A 19990-nucleotide genomic window follows, 5' to 3' on the forward strand; every position below is an offset into this window, starting at 1 on the left:
CCTGGTATGTGAATCATTACTTTATTCAGAGTGTAAATGTCCTCTACCCACTGCACTCGCTTAGTCGCTTAGGAGCCTTGGATATCACATCTGTCTGAGCACTGCAGCACTTGTGTTCACATAACCCTTGTTTTAGTTTATAATAGCCCAAAGTGAAAGAGTAGAGATGCAGGCCATTAGGACACTATCCTACTGTGCCTAACTCATAAACTAAACTTTACAATAGGTATGTCCGTATAGAAAAAAAAAGTATATATCAGGTTGAGTGCTATATACTGTTTCAGGCATTCACTGGTGGTCTTAGAAATTATACTCCATAGGCAAGGGAGGAATGCTAAACTGAACAGCAACTTTTAAATTGTGTAAAAGAAAATCAATTCAAAATAGATTAACAGAATGTTTAATTTATGTCATCTACTTTATAAATATTAATATGATATGGTTCCAGCTTTCCAATAACTTATGTTCTTAGTGGTGGAGACAAATGCATAAACAAATTGTTCTTTTCATTCAAAACTGAAAATTTGGGGGGAAAAAAGAGATAATTGTAGCAAATGTACATTGCAACAAAACCCTAAAGTATATCAGATCAGATCAGTCGCTCAGTCATGTCCGACTCTTTGTGACCCCATGAATCGCAGCACGCCAGGCCTCCCTGTCCATCACCAACTCCCGGAGTTCACTCTGACTCACGTCCATCGAGTCAGTGATGCCATCCAGCCATCTCATCCTCTGTCGTCCCCTTCTCCTCCTGCCCCCAATCCCTCCCAGCATCAGAGACTTTTCCAATGAGTCAATTCTTCACATGAGGTGGCCTAAGTACTGGAGTTTCAGCTTTAGCATCATTCCTTCCAAAGAAATCCCAGGGCTGATCTCCTTCAGAATGGACTGGTTGGATCTCCTTGCAGTCCAAGGGACTCTCAAGAGTCTTCTCCAACACCACAGTTCAAAAGCATCAATTCTTCAGCGCTCAGCCTTCTTCACAGTCCAACTTTCACATCCATACATGACCACAGGAAAAACCATAGCCTTGACTAGACAAACCTTTGTTGGCAAAGTAATGTCTCTAATTTTGAATATGCTATCTAGGTTGGTCATAACCTTCCTTCCAAGGAGTAAGTGTCTTTTAATTTCATGGCTGCAGTCACCATCTGTAGTGATTTTGGAGCCCCCCAAAATAAAGTCTGACACTGTTTCCACTGTTTCTCCATCTATTTCCCATGAAGTGGTGGGACCAGATGCCGTGATCTTCGTTTTCTGAATGTTGAGCTTTAAGCCAACTTTTTCACTCTACACTTTCACTTTCATCAAGAGGCTTTTGAGTTCCTCTTCACTTTCTGCCATAAGGGTGGTGTCATTTGCATATCTGAGGTTATTGATATTTCTCCTGGCAATCTTGATTCCAGCTTGTGTTTCTTCCAGTCCAGCGTATCTCATGATGTACTCTGCATATAAGTTAAATAAACAGGGTGACAATATACAGCCTTGACGTACTCCTTTTCCTATTTGGAACCAGTCTGTTGTTCCATGTCCAGTTCTAACTGTTGCTTCCTGACCTGCATACAAATTTCTCAAGAGGCCGGTCAGGTGGTCTGGTATTCCCGTCTCTTGAAGAATTTTCCACAGTTTATTGTGATCCACACAGTCAAAGGCTTTGGCATAGTATATGCAAGTATTCAATATGTAAGAAAGTATACCAAGCAGAAAATTAAAGTAGCTCATCATCCTCTAAAGAAACCACTGTGACTGTTTAATACATATCACACCTAACTCTCTTCTTTCTCTCTCCCTGTTTCTCTCTCTCCACATTCACACACATGCATTCAACCATTTATGATAAAGCATCCTCACAATGGTCAATCAGGATATATCAATTTCTATGCCTTTTTCAACAGCTACAATTCCTCACTGACGGATGTTTTAGTTCCTAAACTTCACAATTACAGTAAATACTTCAATGAGATGAGTTTGTACCAAGAAAACATGCATTTGCTACTTCTATATTACTCTTCAAAATGCTACTCGATTATATTCCTTCTAACAGTATGTAGAATGTGTCCATCATCCCCTTTCTAACAAATAATAGTTATTATCAGTTTTTTATATCTTTTCAATTAAACAATGATGCCTTATTTTAATTTATATTAAAATTAAATATTGGGTAACTATTTAATTTATTTATTGGCCAGTACTATTGCCTGACCATTCTACTGGATCGTCCTTTTTTTTTTTTTTTTGGTATTGTTTTTTAGGAGTTTTCTCTATATTACACATATTAACCTTTTCTTTCTCATATTTATTTCAATTGTTATCATTTTGTTTACTCTATATTTTGTTTATATCTTCTTTGTGCAGTTAAAAAAATTTGTTTTGAAATCTTATCTGTTGATCTTCATTTATGTCTTACGCATTTAAGCCAGGAAAGAGGACATAGGTGAGGGCTATGTCAGACGCAGGATGAAGGAAGAGAGAATAAAATGCACCCAGCAGAGTAGTGCAAATTGAAATGAAGACTAACCGGAGAATGGCTGCAGTGCCCTGAAAGGAACAGGACTGGTTTCCTGCCAACAGCAAACCTTCAGATAGGTCGAGAGAGAGAGGGTGTGGGCTTTGCTAGGTAGGATGCAGAAGAAGAGTCAGAAACATGCACTGCAGCCAGACCTCAGGCAAGTCTCAGGTGGAAACAAGAGTCACTGAGAGCTTTCACCAGCATCACAGGAACCGAGAATCACCAGATGGGGGCGGGGGAGTGGGAGTGTGAGGATGTCCATTTTGGTTATACAGCCAGATTTCAATGCCAACTCTGGGTCACCTTGATTTACAGGGGCCAGGAAGGCAAAACTAAACTCCAATACTTTGGCTGAAACTCCAATACCTTGGCTACCTGATGCAAAGAATTGACTCCTTGGAAAAGCCCCTGATCCTGGGAAAGATTGATGGCAAGAGGAGAAGGGGATGACAGAGGATGAGATGTTTCGATGGCATGAGTTTGAGTAAGCTCCAGGATTTGGTGATGGACAGGGAAACCTGGCATGCTGCAGTCCATTGGGTCACAAAGAGTCGGACACGACTGAGAGACTGAACTGAGGAAGGCAAAGTTCAGCTCTGTTTCAAGCCCCAGGAAAGACTCAAATTTCTAAAGGTGGGGAAAAAAATTTTATTTACTAAGTCAAGGTTTGGTCAAAAATACACTTTTTAGGGATTTGCTTGAGGAGGAAATTCAGAACCCAGTTCTGCCAGAAGAGGAAATACACGTGAAGGATGACTTTTTATGAGTCAGTGAGGAAAGTGAGGCACTGGCATTGGTTTAGGTAGAATTCTGGGTCCAGGCCCCTGCCCTGCGGCTGAACCATCACCAGCCTGGACTGGGAGAGTGCGCGGGCAGCAGGAGGCCAGGGGGAGTAGCGCCCTCTGGTGGTAGTTTGTGGGAGGCTCAACTCCTGGGCACTGTCTCCCCCTCGCCCTCGGTTTCTTCCTGGGATAAAAAATGTCTGAAAAGTTGGGAGGATTAATAGGGAAGGGAATAGGGAGATAGGAGTGAGTCAATGACACCACTCAATGTGGAAATAGGTACAAACCAAAAAAGCGGGGGTGGTGGGGAGAAACAGGTAGAACACCAGGGAAAGTCAGAGGGAAAAAGGATGAAGAAATGTTCTGTTTTAAATATGGCAAGTGGGTTTTTCTTGTTTGCCCCAACTTGCACACATTCCTGAGGCTTGGCACCTTCCCACTTTGCTATCTGGGACCCGATTCAGGCCTAGGCTTGGTGCAACAGAAAGGGGGCTTTTGTTAATGTGTCTCAAGGCAGAGGAAGACACAGGCTCTTTCAGCACATGTCAGCCTGGGGACAAATGGGATGTGTGCTGAGAGAGGCCCCACTACAGGGCAGGGAGGCTAAATGAGGCCAGGCCTCGGGCCCATGACGGGGAGGAGCGAGAGCAGGTTCAGAAAGAGGTATTTCCTCCCTGGTGAGAGGAACTGGCCTGTGACACACCCAGAGGACCTAAACAGAAAGACCCATACCTCTCAAAAGAAGTACCCATCTGTCTGAGAACCCTTTTTGCTGTTAAACCTGAACTAAAAATGTCTTCTGGACTTTGTGTATGAGACAGGACAACAGTAATGTAGTTTAATAATGGACTCTAGCCCTTCTCCCTCAGAGAAGGCAATGGCACCCCACTCCAGTACTCTTGCCTGGACAATCCCAGGGACGGAGGAGCCTGGTAGGCTGCAGTCGATGGGGTCGCTAAGGGTCGGACACGACTGAACGACTTCACTTTCACTTTTCACTTTCATGCATTGGAGAAGGAAATAGCAACCCATTCCAGTGTTCTTGCCTGGAGAATCCCAGGGACGGGGGAGCCTGGTGGGCTGCCGGCTATGGGGTCACACAGAGTTGGACACGACTGAAGCGACTTAGCAGCAGCAGCAGCAGCCCTTCTCCCTGGAGAAGGAAATGGCAACCCACTCTGGTATTCTTGCCTGGAAAGTCCCATGGACAGAGAAATGTGATGGGCTATAGTCCATGGGGTCACCAAGAGTCAGACATGACTTAGTGACTAAACGATAACAACAACAGCCCTTCTCCTTTCTGCTAAGTGGAGTGTGAGGTCAGGACTGTTTCTTACAGAAACAGACTCTCAGACGTAGAGAACAGGTCTGTGGTTGCCAAGGGGGAAGGGGGAGGGATGGAGTGGGAGGTTGGGGTTAGCATATGCAAACTACTATATATAGAATGGATGTGTGTGTGTGTAAAACAAGGTCCTACTGTGTAGCACAGGGAATTATATTCAATATCCTGTGATAAATCATAATGGAAAAGATATAAGGACTTCCCTGGTGGTCCGGTGGTTAAGAATCTGCCTCACAAAGCCAGAGGTACAGGTTTGATCCCTGGTCCAGGAAGATCTCACATGCTGAGGACCAGCTAAGCCCGTGTGCCACATCTACTGAGCCAGTGCTCTAGAGTCCAGGGGCTGCAACTACTGAGCTCACCTGCTGCAACCGCCAAAGCCTGGTCACCTAGAGCCTGTGCTCCACCACAAGGGAGTAGACCCTGCTCACCGCAACTACAGAAAGCCTGCAGGCAGCAAAAAAACACCCACTACAGCCCAAAATAAATAAATAAATCTTTTTTAAACAAAGAATATAAAAAAGAACGTATAGATATGTATAGGGGCTTCCCTGATGGCTTCATGGTAAAGAATCCACCTGCCAATGCAGAAGATGCAAGAGACGTGGGTTTGATCCCTGGGACAGGAATATCCCCTAGAGCAGAAAATGGCAACCCGCTCCAGTATTCTTGCCTGGAGAATTTCATGGACAGAGGAGCCTGGCAACTATAGTCCATGGCGTCGCAAAGAGTCAGACATGACTGAGTAGACGCACGTGCTCATGCATACATATGTATAACTGAATCACTTTGCTGGATAGCAGAAACTAACACAACATGGCAAATTAACTATACTTCAATTTAAAATACTGTTTCTTTCTCTCCCTCCTCCTCCATCACTTCAAGGCTTTGCTTCAAACAGAATAAGATCTCAGTTAAGTCTTTATTAAATAAACAGGGGTGAGAATAAATGAATAAGCCATTCATCTGTGTTCTTCCAGTTGGCTGCTGTCCACAGTAGGCCCATTATCAGTAGTGCATCGTTGTTGAACAGATGAATGAGCAAGTGAACTCTTGAGACCCCAAGTTGGTGGTTGCTAAGCTGGTGGGAAGCTGAAAGATGTTGCATAAAGGCTTGCCTAGGTTGAACCACTGGTGGGAACTTGGCTCAAATACAGGATGTGGGCTGAGTGCGTCTTGCCTTTCTATTTTTGAGGGTGGGGGTTGAGCACTGAAAGAGCCTCTGATTTGTTAGTGGGCCCCGTGCAGGGGCTGCTAGATCTGCAGAATTGAAAGTCGAGGGAGGAAGGAGGAAAAGAAGGATGTAAGCACCAGCCAGAGATGAAAAGCAAGCTGTTGTGAGGGGGTTCGTGCCATAGAAGTTGGAGTCAGAGTCCTGGAGGGGCCTGAGATAAGCGTACATCATTGCCCATGGACCTGCTCCAATTCTTGCAGATGCAGGTCAGAGAAGACAAAGTTCTTTACACAATAGGTATAATAAGATGACCTCCCCTGTGGGGTTGTCTGAGGGATTAAATCTGATCATACACGTGAAGCATTTAGTATAGTACCTGTATGAGAATGTACACTCAATAAATCTGTTATTTTCCAACACCTTCTGGATGTTTATTTCCATTTTCTGTCACACTGATGAAGAAGGGAGGTAGAGAGCCGTGAGGAGACAGAACCTGTAGTAGGGTGACCTTCCTGTGAGGTCATCACCCACTGCCTGACCTCGAGACCCTGGCTGCAGAGAACCTGGACTCCACATAGCTGCCCAAGCCCAGCTGTGGTTCCCTATGACACAGGTTAGGTTCTCCAGTAACAGGTGTGGAATCACAGCACAAGTCATTTATCAGGAGTCATCACCTGTGAAAGGAAGGGATGGGGGCAGGACGGGGCAGAGGGAGAAGCTGCCTCATGATGCAGCCCTGACAAAGCTTTGGCCAACCTGGCCAGGAGCTCTAGAACAAGTGGTGTCCAGCTGAGTTGTCCTCCTTCAGACTGAAATGCCTAGGCCTTTCTCCTCCCACCTAAATTAGCCCCCATATATGGGCTGCCCTGGTAAGGGCATGACCTTGGCAAAGGGAGACATCTATACCTGATGCAGGCCCTGAAGCACCAGCAGCAAGATGTGCTTCCAAACACAAGTCCCTCGAACTCCGTGCTCCTGGAGAAAAGAGGCCTTTTATTTGTGACTCTCAGCCCCTCCAGGCCTGACACACAGAGGCAGGTCTTTATTACTCTACTTGTTTTTTGATGCATGCTGTTTGCTAACATGTTACTGTTCACAGTTTCCTAGACCCGGGCTCATCTTGTTGCATGTTGGTGTGAAGGGCCTTTGGGACAGACTTGAAGCAGATGTCCAAGTGGGGAGAATCACAAAGCTCATCCCACTGGCTGCCGCTGGAGTGTCTCAGTGCTTCTAAATTGTCTGTTACGACTTAGACACAGACACAGGGGGTAGATGACCATATGAAGACAGAAGCAGAGATTAAGTCACACTGCCCCAAGTTAGGGATTACCTGGGGCTGCCAGAGCTGGAGGAGACAAGGAAGGGTCCTTCCTCAGGGGCTCTGGAGGAAGTGTGGCCCAGCCAATATCTGGATTTTGGACTTCTGGCCTCCAGAACTTTCTGGAGAACAGATTTCTTATGTTTCAAACCAAAATAAATAAATAAATGGTCTGTTACATGTGGACCTGAAAGACCTTTCCCAGATAGTCTGAAAGCAGGGTTGGGGAAGCATTGGAAGGGAGCTGGCTGAAGAAGAGTCAGTATTCCAAGCATTAGAAGACAGGGACCAAGTAGGGAAAAGTGCTCAGAGGCGCTAAGTTGGGGGAAAAAATGATATGGCTGAACATAAAGACCAGCCTGAGAATGAAAAACACCTGGACACACCTTCTGTTACCAGCAACAGCTTTATCTTAGGCAAATTATTTCCCCACTCTGAGTTTCAGTTCCTCCACCACGTGCCAGTATGTTTACACTCAGCTCCATATCCTAGTAGCTAGTGCAGAGGCTGAAATGCACTGTACGTTTAAAAAGGGTTTGTCACCACTTCCAGTGATGACTGAGTAACCCTCATGCCATAAACTAGAGAACTAGATCAAACTGTGAAACCATTATTTCACATATTTAAATGCAGGCAAACAGTAGGCGGCAGGCAGTGCAGGACTATGACATCAGAGAGAAGGAAAACAAGTGAGGTGAGCCCAGCTGCTCTCCTGGATTTCCGCCTTGGGACCATTTCCTGACTGCAGCACAAGGAAGGGTAACCTGTTAAGAGAATCGTGATCTCGCTGAGCTGAGAGGACAAAGATTAGAGTTGGAAGAGGCTGGGAGATACAGAAATTGTGCAACAGAGTCCCAGAGACAAGGGAGCAATACAGAAAAAGAGCTTCAGGAATCTGTGTTTCCTCTGGATCCTCACTGAACGCAAAGTGTATGCACAAAGTGTTAAACTCTAGAAGAATGGGTGAAGATGTATCACAGAGGGGAAAAAAAAAAAAAAAAAAAACCGCTAGAGAGCCGAAAACTAAACACCCACTAGAGCCTGCACAGGGCTGGGAGACATTAAGTAAGACTGACCAGAGCAGAAAGTCTTGGTTGAGCAGTTGGTAAATTAAACTGGGACCTCAGAAGGTTCAATCCTTAGTAAAGGACATGCTGGCCCAAAGACGCTGGAGACCTTCTCTAACAAAGCCTGAACACAAGCTTCAAAACACTGAAGCCAATCTGCCAGTAAATTGACTGCCTGCCAACAAAATCTACACACTCAATGACATAACAGTTCCCGTGTTCAGCATCCAATAAAAAAATTACTAGATATGCCAAAATACAGGAAATATGACTAACAACCAGGATGAGAATGTTATATGTATATAGACATAGAAAATGGAGATTGACACACAAAGTCCTTAAAGCAGCTATAATTAGCACGTCCAGGAACTTAAAGAAAAACAGAAATACAACTGGCAACTAAAGAATGCTGTTCACCATCTGGCCTTACAATGATTGAGTCATTAGCCACTAAAGTCACTGACCTTCAACATGCCCTGAAAGCAGTTTAGGGCAGAAATCAGGAATGAGGCACTTTGTGCTCTGTGAAAATTGGCAGAACAGGCCTTCAGACAGATATTTTCAGGAGATAATTTTATGAACCCAATTTATTGCATCTTCCCATACTTAGAAAGCACTAAAATCATTAGCTAAGATATTCCTGCCGTGTGACTAACAGCATGCTTGACTGAATGTACCCCCTTCTGCAAAATCACATGTATGCTGTCTCCCCCTTCTTTTTCCAAGCAGGCCCTCAGAGCTCTCTGAGAGACTGTCTCTATGGTTAGAGTCCTCAGTAAGTCCCCAGAAAAAACTGTAACCCATATCTTTCACACTGTGTTTGTATACCAGTTGAAATAATGAAGAGAGAAATAGAAACCATAAAAAAAAAAAAGGAACCTCAAGAGCTAAAAAATATAATATTCAAAATGATGAACTGGATGGGCATAAAAGTAGATTAGATCCTAAAGTAGAAAGTAAACTTGATACTTTACTGTATAGCAGAGATTGATACACATTTGTAAGTCAATTATGTTTCAAATTAAAGTAAAATTAAAAGAAAAAGTAAATTTGAAGGTGACATGACAGAAACTGTCTAAAACCAGGAGTGAAATCAGACAGGTGCCCTGCAGGTCACTCTAAGGACATTGACTTCTACACTGAGCAACGTGGACACCATTGGATAGTTTTGATGAGGGGAGTGATACCATCTAACTTACATTTATGGGATCATTTTGGTTGCTGTGTTAAAAATAGACTAGAGGCAAAAGGGTAGATGCAGGTGGTCTGTCAAGGGAACACAACATTATTCTGAGTGAGAGAGAATGGTGGCTTAAACCAGGTTAGTAGCAGCAGGGACAATCAGTTCAGTTAAGTTCAGTCACTCAGTTGTGTCCAACTCTTTGTGACCCCATGAACCTCAGCACGCCAGGCCTCCCTGTCCATCACCAACTCCCGGAGTCCACCCAAACCCATGTCCATCACAGATGGCATTTTTTTCATGCACTGAATTTGGAATCAAGATTGATGTCAAGGTGTATAATATACACTGAGCCATTAATTTCTTCTGGAGAACAAGAACTATACATCAGTATGATATATATGACAGGAAACCTAAGTACCTAAACAAATAGAGGCTTATTTGTTTCACATAACTGGTTAGACCAAGGATGTTCAACTACTCAAGGTAACCATTAGTATACCAGCCTTTTGCTGTCTTTCCCTTAAACCATACTTAACAGACTGTATCTTTGTCCTTTATCTTGTGTCCCATGGTCCCAAGATAGCTATTGTACTTCCAGGCATGATGTTGGTATTTCAGGAAAGAAGCAATGGCAGAAGGCAAAAGGGGCTCTGGCAGTTGAATCTGTCCCTTTTAACTCACGAAAGCAAAAACTTTCTTGGAACCCCCATCCAGCAAACTTCCCCTAGTATCTCATTGGGTCAAGTAGCCAAACTTAGGAGAATAGATCGCTATGTACGGTCTAGGAAAATTCAGTCCTTGTGGTCGGAGTAAGACATCTTCTCTCCCCAAATTCAGAAGACTTCTGATAGCTAAACACATGGAGGTTTTTTAGCAGAGTAGAAGGGGCAAGCTGTAGGAAGAGTGTTAGGTTGGTGATAGACAATTTCTATCATAGATTGCTTTTTGCAATTTGGTTACAAACCCTGCCCAGTGTTCGGCAGAGGTACATAATAAACATGTACTGCTGTGACGCTGGCATGACGGTGGTGATTTTGGAAGACTTCATAAACAAGCTGACTGAAAGACAGAGGAGGGAGATGGAGGGGAGAAGGGTTGGCATGATTGGTTTCAGTTTGTTCAAAAAAAAAATGATGTGTGATGGGAGCAATGCTCTGGGGACTTGGATAAATATATCTCCCCTGCCAGATGTTTGAAGCATTGAAGATTTGTCATTTTAAATTTCTAAATGTAGAGATGTCTAAAGAGCTTCAGTGAATTTCAAAACTATACGTGATCCTCAGGGCAGAGTCTGTAGAGACGGCAGGATAGGCTGGCCCTCTCATTCATTTTAGGTTACCTTGAGGAACAGGGGAGGTAGGGAAGTGTAGAGTGAAGAGCCAATATAGTAGCCGTGAGGGGGGAAAATGGATTTTATATTAAAACTGGAGGCAGAATTCCTTCTGGAGAAGACTTTTATTGTTGCTAGCAAAACACTTGCAGAGTCACTCAATTTTGCAAAGTTAGGTCTCAGAATCTGGTTTAGAGAGCAAAACATGAAACAAAGAAAACAGAACTTCTTTGCAAAATAAAGTACGAAACATGTTAAGTTCTGGCTGGCTGAACAGGAAAAGAGATAAAGGGAACCTGGGAACTGGGAAGGAAAGGGGGAAAATTAAAATGAATGGGAGACGGTTATGTAACCCTCCTAGCCAGTGGGCTTTACACCCTCTCCTCAACACAGCTTTCAAATGGCAGAGTCAGGAATCCAAAAGCCTGGTGCTCCTTCTACCTCCAGCCAGCAGGAAAGAAGAGTTCAAGTCTGAGCTGGGAGGCAGTTGGTTGGTCATTCACAAACCCTCCCATCTCCATCTATGGAAAGATTTTGAGGTGAAGGCACACCTCAGCCCTGAACTAAAATGTCAGGTGCTCTGGCAGGAAGCACATAACAACCTTGGGGAACAGTTTCCTCTGGTTAGTGTTGTGGGTGAGGGTTCCACCTACTTCCCCAGAACAAGCTGGTAAACAACCATCCCCCCTCCTTACCACCCCCCCTGCTCCCCCCCCACACACAGGTCTCTTGCAACCTGGACTCTGTTGTTAGGGCAACCGATACTTTCCATTTCCTGATCAGCCAGGGACTCTGGGCCCCTATAGAATAAGTAACAATTTGCATTTGGTTTCCTTTGTATATTACACAAGACGTGGGGAGGGGGCAGAAAGCAATAACAAAAAAGAGCATTCACTATGGGACTCTGCTCACGGTTTCTCACCTACTCGAAACTTGATTGCTGCTCAGACCTCACAGCCTTCATGCGGTCCATGACGGTGCTCAGTACTGTTACCTTCTGCTTCCTCTCAGCTACAAGGACACTCATGAACTCTGTATATGGCAGTAATATCAGCTTGGATAATCCAGTTACTCAAAGCGTGTTCATAACTAAAATTTCCATTGGTCCTCGCAAGAAGCCTGCAATTTACATCGGTGGGAACTCCTCTGAACACTTGAGAGGGGATCTCCTCGGAGCCAGGTTCAGTTTTGTGGGGTTCAATCCACAACACTCAGCAGCGCGCCTGGGACACAGGAGATGCTCAGGAAATGACAGCTGCATGACAAAGTGTTAGAGTGAGATATGAAGTGAGGAGAGAAGGGGAGAAATGAGGACGTAGGCTGCAACTTTTTTCAACTCTTAGAAAAGTGTGATATAGGCATCCACTAGGAGGATAGGAGGCCCGTCCCTATCCTTGCATCTGTATGTCATCCCAAGAGTGCCAGCTCCCTGAGGGCACAGGATGTGTGTGGCTCCATTCAGCAGAGTGCAGTTTGGGACACATGTTAGTTTGGTTCAGTTCAGTTCAGTCAGTTCAGTTGCTCAGCCGTGTCCGACTCTTCGCGACCCGATGAATCGCAGCACGCCAGGCCTCCCTGTCCATCACCAACTCCCGGAGTTCACTAAGACTCACATCCATCGAGTCAGTGATGCCATCCAGCCATCTCATCCTCTGTCGTCCCCTTCTCCTCCTGCCCCCAATCCGTCCCAGCATCAGAGTCTTTTCCAATGAGTCAACTCTTCGCATGAGGTGGCCAAAGTACTGGAGTTTCAGTTTTAGCATCATTGCTTCCAAAGAACACCCAGGACTGATCTCCTCCAGAATGGACTGGTTGGATCTCCCCTTTTGGTATGTATAGCTAAATAGCCATGAGGCACCTATGTGAGCCTGTATATGCGTACATACACACGCCTTTGTGTATCCATCTCTTTAAATATGACCAAGACATAAGACAAAATAATATTATCTGCAGGAGTCCAAGGGTGGGGCAGGAGAGCAGTCTCGGAGAACCAAGTGGGCAGCCTCAACTGTGAGGAGATGCTGTCCTGCCCCCAGCCTCTCTACCCAGCCTCCTTTCTCTCTTCCCTGCCCCTTGTGACCTTCTGCCTTTTTTCGCTTACTTGTCTTTCAAAGTCTTTCATCATTTCCTTAGCTTCCCCTACACAGCGGCCATGGTCAAGGTTGTTCAGCACAGCTCCTTTCTGAGCTGGGCTGGGGTGAGGGGAGAAGAAGAGACTCGTGGGTGTGTGCTGGGGGCTCTGATGTTAGGGTGAACGTGGACAACTGGAGGTCAATGTCATTAATCAGTGAACAAGTATTTATTGATCTCTGTGTTCTAGGGCTGTGCTGAGTGCTCACTGCTTTCTGTAGTATCTGCTCATTAAGGGAAAAAAGGGAAAAAATTGAAGACAGTTATCTATCAGACCCCTTCATTGGGTTAAAGACAAGGGCTCCTGAAAACCACTAACTAGCTGTGTGATGAAAAGGCTGTGCACACACACACACACACACACACACACACACAGTCTGGGAGGCCACAGACTAGCAGGGATTTTCCTACTGCTGAGACTGTACTTGCAGAGGTGGCAGCCCTTGAGAGGCCATAGGAATGCCTCTGAACCTGTTCCTTCTGACTGGACATTCTACAAGCCTGGGTTCTTTCTATCAATAAATGGCCAGAATATGGTGAATGAGACAAATGAGAAAGAGAAACAAAGAGATTTTACTGCAGGCAATAAAGGTATTTCATTGCAATTTTGACAAGGAGAAGAGAAGTTAAAATCAGTGAATTAAAATGTACTGAGATGAAAGGGCTTCCCTGGTGGTCCAGTGGTTAAGACTCTGTGTTTCCAGGTAGGGGCCCCAGATTCCACCCCTCGTCATGGAGCTAAGATTGTGCATGCCACATAGTGTGCCTGAAAGAAAGTTGACTAAGATGAAAACATCTCAGTAAAAGTGTTACAAAAGATTACTGTCCAAAATAGCAAAAAGGTGATAGAAGATGTACTATGTTGTAAGAAAAGCTATAGAATTGAGAAGACTTCATAAGAATAGTTCAGTTTATTCATTTGTGGCTCATCTAGAATGATCTTAGAATTATTAGGTAAGCTTTGTTTAGTCATCCAGAGTCTCAGACCAAACTCTGATTCTGAAATGTTAGTTACTCCAGTCATGGGACTAAGGGTTTTTTGGTTTTTTTTTCCTTGGTTGGATGAGAAAAATATGTAGTTCTAAGAAAATGTACAAATAAACAAGGAGACAATAAACAGATAATGGTGGGGTCAGTACTTTTGGTAAATTGTGTTCATTGAGGTAAAGTGATTTATCTTCATGGTGCTGCTCTGGTTGGACTTCCCCAGTGGCTCAGCAGTAAAGAATCCTCCTGAAATGCAGGAGACACAGTCCAGTATTCTTGCCTGGAAAATCCCATGGGCAGAGGAGCATGGTGGGCTACAGTCCATGGAGTCACAAAGAGTCAGACACGACTGAGCGCACACACACTGCTCTGGTTTTGTTATATCTGTTGCCAAATTTAGCAGGTGGATTTGTCTGATTTGCAAGACTCGTTTACATGTTTAGAAGATTCGCTTGTTAGATTAATGTATCTTCCCTGCCAGAAGTCTGAAGTGTTGGACAACTGGTCATTAAAAATTTTTTAATGTAAAAATGTCTAAGGATCTTTGAGGAATTACAGGGCCATACATGGCACCCCACTCCAGTACTCTTGCCTGGAAAATCCCAAAGAGTCGGACACGACTGAGCAGCTTCACTTTCACTTTCACATGATCTTCAGAGCACCTTCTTTACCTCTACAATGGTGAATGGTGGAGTTTTTTTTTTTTTTTTTTTTTTACCATTTCAGTAGAACTGATCTAGGGGGTCATTTGTATCTCTGAGGACTTTTAGTAGCTGGGACACTGATCATGGGAAGCCTCTGTCCCATATGGAGAAAAGCAACAACAACAAAACCCACATAGACTTTGAGGAATTCCTTCATGTGGAAGGTAGGGCATTTTAGGAGCACCTGTCAGACTGGCCTGACTGTAATCATACAGGATATCTATCTGAGGACGTGAGGGAAGGCTTTGAGGACCAGACCACTTACTTGTCAGTTCCATAGAAGCCTCCACAGAAACTGCTGGTGTACTCACCCGCAATGTCTCAAGAACCTGGAGGTAATGTTCCCATCTCAGAGTGAATGAAAATTTCACTCTACCTCACTGTGTGACCTTGGGCAAGTTTCTTAACATCTCTGAACTTGTTTCTTCATGTATAATGCAAATATTCTAACACCTGGCTGAAAAGATTATTAGTAATGCTGATTTGAAACAATATTTGTAAAATGCTTAGCATAGTTCCTAGAACATATAAAGAGCTCAAACCATGAGAACTATCTGTTCCTGTTAAGAGACTAGCCAAGGAGAATTGGAAAGCTCCTAAGTTAAAATCAAGGTTTAGGACTGTAGTTCAGCTCAACAAATATGTACTAACCGTGTGCTGATGCTGTAGTCGTAGCACTGGAGATTGATTCATACTTGTTCAATAAATATTTATTAAGCAGGTGTTTGTCAAGGACATTGGTTATTCCTACTGGTCACTCAGAGCCCTGAATAGTGTTGAAAGACTTACTGTTTTGTTCTTTTTCTTGGGAATGTATTTTGCATTCAGAGACATTTTTAAAAAGATAAGTAGATACTGTTAAGTGAAAGAAGCCAATCTGACAATGTACAGGCTACATGATTCCAATTCTATTACATTCTGGAAAAGGCAAAACTATGGAAAGAGTAAAAGAACCACTGGTTGCCAGGAAGGGAAGGAGGCAAGAATAGGTTGAAACATAAGGGATTTTAAGGCACTGAAACTACAACATATGTTATTGTAATGATGGAGACACATCATTACACATTTGTCAAAACCCACAGAATCTACAAGACCAAGAGTTAATCCTAATATAAACTATGGAATTTAGTTAATAATAGTGTATCAATATTGACTCATCAGTTGTAACCAATGGAGTACAATGCAAGATACTAATAATAGGGAAAACTGGGTGTGAGTGAAAGATATGTATAGGAATTCTCCATACTTTCCATTCAGTTTTTCTATAAACCTAAAACTGCTCTAAAATTAGTCTATTAATTTTTTTAAGTAAGTAGAATTTTCACAATTCATTGTATATCCCAGTCCTACCTCCCGGAGACTAGATTTCATTCCACAGCTGGAATACATGTTTCTCCTGTTTTGGAACTGTTCTATATTTCTCTTAATCTCAGCATCTCTATGTTAGTATCTTTCACACAAGAATGCAAACTTCGTGAGGACAGAGACCATGGCTTATCTTTTGTGTGTGAGATAAAGATAAGTCTTTATCAGATAAGACTGTTAAAGATAACAGTCTTCTGTTCAGACTTCCCAGTTTCTTCCCTTTCCAAGTGTTTTGGGTATATTAACTCGTTTAATCCTTAAAGCAGCTCTGTGAGGTAGGTCGGTCTTATCCTTATCAAATATGAGAAAACTGAGCCACAAAGAGATTAAGAAACTTGTCCAGTGTAAAAAGCTAGGAATTGGCAGAGGTGGGATAGCAACCCAGGTATCTGGATCCACAGTCTGAAGTCAAAAGTACCAGAAAACCCCAAATTTTTTAATATAAATTTATTTATTTTTTAATTGAAAGATAATTACTTTACAAAATTGTGTTGTTTTCTGTCAAACCTCAATATGAATCAGCCATAGGTTTACCTATATCCCCTCCCTTTTGAACCTCCTTCCCCAAAATGCTTTGAACTGCAGATTATACACATTTGGGGAGTGATGACATCATTTTCACTTCAGTTCAGTTCAGTCGCTCAGTCACGTCCAACTCTTTGCGACCCCACGAATTGCAGCACACCAGGCCTCCGTGTCCATCACCAACTCCTGGAGTTTACTCAAACTCATGTCCATCGAGTCGGTGATGCCATCCAGTCATCTCATCCTCTGTCATCCCCTTCTCCTCCTGCCCCCAATCCCTCCCAGCATCAGAGTCTTTTCCAATGAGTCAACTCTTTGCATCAGCTGGCCAAAGTATTGAAATTTCAGCTTTAGCATCAGTCCTTCCAATGAACACCCAGGACTGATCTCCTTTAGAATGGACTGGTTGGATCTCCTTGCAGTCCAAGGGGCTCTCAAGAGTCTTCTCCAACACCACAGTTCAAAAGCATCAATTCTTCCGCGCTCAGCTTTCTTCACAGTCCAACTCTCACATCCATACATGACCACTGGAAAAACCATAGCCTTGACTAGGCGGACGCTTGTTGGCAAAGTAGTATCTCTGCTTTTGAATATGCTATCTAGGTTGGTCATAACTTTTCTTCCAAGGAGTAAGCGTCTTTTAATTTCATGGCTTCAGTCACCATCTGCAGTGATTTTGGAGCCCCCAAAAATAAAGTCTGACACTGTTTCCACTGTTTGCCCATCTATTTCCCATGAAGTGGTGGGACCAGATGCCATGATCTTCGTTTTCTGAATGTTGAGTTTTAAGCCAACTTTTTCACTCTCCTCTTTCATTTTCATCAAGAGGCTCTTTAATTCCTCTTCACTTTCTGCCATAAGGGTGGTGTCATCTGCATATCTGAGGTTATTGATATTTCTCCCGGCAATCTTGATTCCACCTTGTGCTTCTTCCAGCCCAGTATTTCTCATGATGTACTCTGCATGTAAGTTAAATAAGCAGGGTGCCAACATACAGCCTTGACATACTCCTTTCCCCATTTGGAACCAGTCTGTTGTTCCATGTCCAGTTCTAACTGTTGCTTCCTGATCTGCATATAGGTTTCTCAAGAGGCAGGTCAGGGGCTCTGGTATTCCCATCTCTTTCAGAATCTTCCACAGTTTATTGTGATCCACACAGTCAAAGGCTTTGGTATAGTCAATAAAGCAGAAATAGATGTTTTTCTGGAACTCTCTTGCTTTTTCCATGATCCAGCGGATGTTGGCAGTTTGATGTCTGGCTCCTCTGCCTTGGGGTGCCTTAAACGAGTGTATTTTTTATGCAGTGATGGAATGGAAGGAAGCATGGAAGGCACTGCATGCAGCAGGACTGGCGCTGTTTGTGAGACTCGTGCTTTTCCATATCACCTGTGTGTGTGACCGTGTTGGGTGCCATGAAACATAGACTTAGAAAGCTCACTGCCTTAATCTGTAAGATGAGTGGTTACCACAGTCAGGTAACAAGAAGTGCAGGTCTGAGGCAGCTCCAGGCTCCTGCCAGCCCAGCTGTACCTGGCTTCCATCCCCAGCAGATTTCCCCTTGACTAGGAAAGACCTCCCTACCTTTCATTGGACCAGAACTGAGTCGCCTGCCTGCTATCAATCATTCTCAAGAAAGGAGACTGGGACTGCCATGATCAGATCTCATTGATCTGACATACCTCTGATCAAAGACTCTTTCAGAAAAAAAAAAGAGAGAGAGAGAGAGACTGGGAGTTAAGTAATCTGAGTATTAGTCCTGAAAGAACTTCAGTTCAGTTCAGTTCAGTCACTCAGTCATGTCCGACTCTTTGTAACCCACTGTACTGCAGCATGCCAGGCCTCCCTGTCCATTACCAACTCCCGGAGTCAACCCAAACCCATGTCCATTGAGTCAGTGATGCCATCCAACCATCTTATCCTCTGTCGTCCCCTTCTCCTCCTGCCCCCAATCCCTCCCAGCATCAGGGTCTTTTCCAATGAGTCAACTCTTCGCATGAGGTGGCCAAAGTATTGGAATTTCAGCTTCAACATCAGTCCTTCCAATGAACACCCAGGGCTGATCTCCTTTAGGATGGACTGGCTGGATCTCCTTGCAGTCCAAGGGGCTCTCAAGAGTCTTCTCCAACACCACAGTTCAAAAGTATCCATTCTTCAGCGCTCAGCTTTCTTTATAGTCCAACTCTCACATCCTTACATGACCACTGGAAAAACCATAGCCTTGACTAGATGGACCTTTCTTGACAAAGAACTTGGAACACCAAAATATTCCAATAAACTTTATGTCTCCTTAGAGGCAGACACTTTGGGCAGACTACCCACCTTGTCATTCACTCATTTATTCAATCAAGAAATGTCTGCTGCTGCTGCTGCTTCTAAGTCGCTTCAGTCGTGTCCGACTCTGTTCGACTCCATAGATGGCAGCCCACCAGGCTCCCCCATCCCTGGGATTCTCAAGACAAGAACACTGGAGTGGGCTGCCATTTCCTTCTCAAATGCATGAAAGTGAAAAGTGAAAGTGAAGTTGCTCAATCATGTCCAACTCTTATCAACCCCATGGACTGCAGCCCACCAAGGCCCTCCATCCATGGGATTTTCCAGGCAAGAGTACTGGCAAGAAATGTCTACTGATTACCTAATGTGTGCCCAGCACTGTGTTAGGCACTGGGGACACAGGGATGAGCAAAGGAAACACGATCCATGCCTCCTGGGAACGACTCTAGAAAGGGAGAGAATAGTTGAACAACTAATCTCAGAAATACATGTATAGCTATAAATTGTTAAGTGCTTTTAAGAAAACAAAGGAAAGAGGGTGATCTGATGTTGTAACAGGTAGGTCTGATTTAAATAGAGAGAAGGCGTCAGGTTTGGTCAGACTTACCCAAATATAGAGCATAGTCCAGGAGAGAGTTTGAGAACTTTGGCTTCAGGACTTCTTTGTGGGAATGTAAAAGGTAGTCTTTGTTTCCAATATTCAGAGGTCTTTTTGCTAATTCTGGGTATTGTTGATTATTCCTAGCAGATGTATGGGTCGTTGTTCAAGTCATTTTTTTGCAGGAGATCAGAAGCCAAGACTCCAAGGTGGCTCGAAGAACAGAGAGTTGAGCTTCTGTGCGCCTCAAGTTATGAAGAGAAATGTACAGGACTATGGACAGTGCTGTTCTGTCCTGAAGAATCCATTCTTTGGAGATGTATTTTGCTGTGGTTGTGTTCTGATGCTTTGTGCCAAAAGACAAGATCACATCCTGTCGTTTGGGGCAGGGGTCCCCCCCTGAACGTGAACACAGAGGCAGGTCTGTGTTCAGGGCATTTCCACTGCAGTCAGGTCTGCTGGTCCTTGCAACATGGGGGCAGACTAGGGGCAGGCAGAGAAGTACCAGGACAAGACCCCTCTGCAAACCCCAAGAGCAGGGATACTTAGTTTTGAAATTCCCTGTTTCATAAAAATATCCTTTTCTTATCACAAAACCTTCAGCAAAGTCATAACAAATCTTATTTCCTGATCTCAGTTATCCCCATACTGAACAGGAGATAGGGCCAATGTCCAAATTGGGCAAAATGACACGGGGAGAGCAGT

The sequence above is a fragment of the Bos taurus genome, chromosome 3, assembly GCF_002263795.3.
Source record: "Bos taurus isolate L1 Dominette 01449 registration number 42190680 breed Hereford chromosome 3, ARS-UCD2.0, whole genome shotgun sequence".
Lineage (NCBI taxonomy): Eukaryota > Metazoa > Chordata > Mammalia > Artiodactyla > Bovidae > Bos > Bos taurus.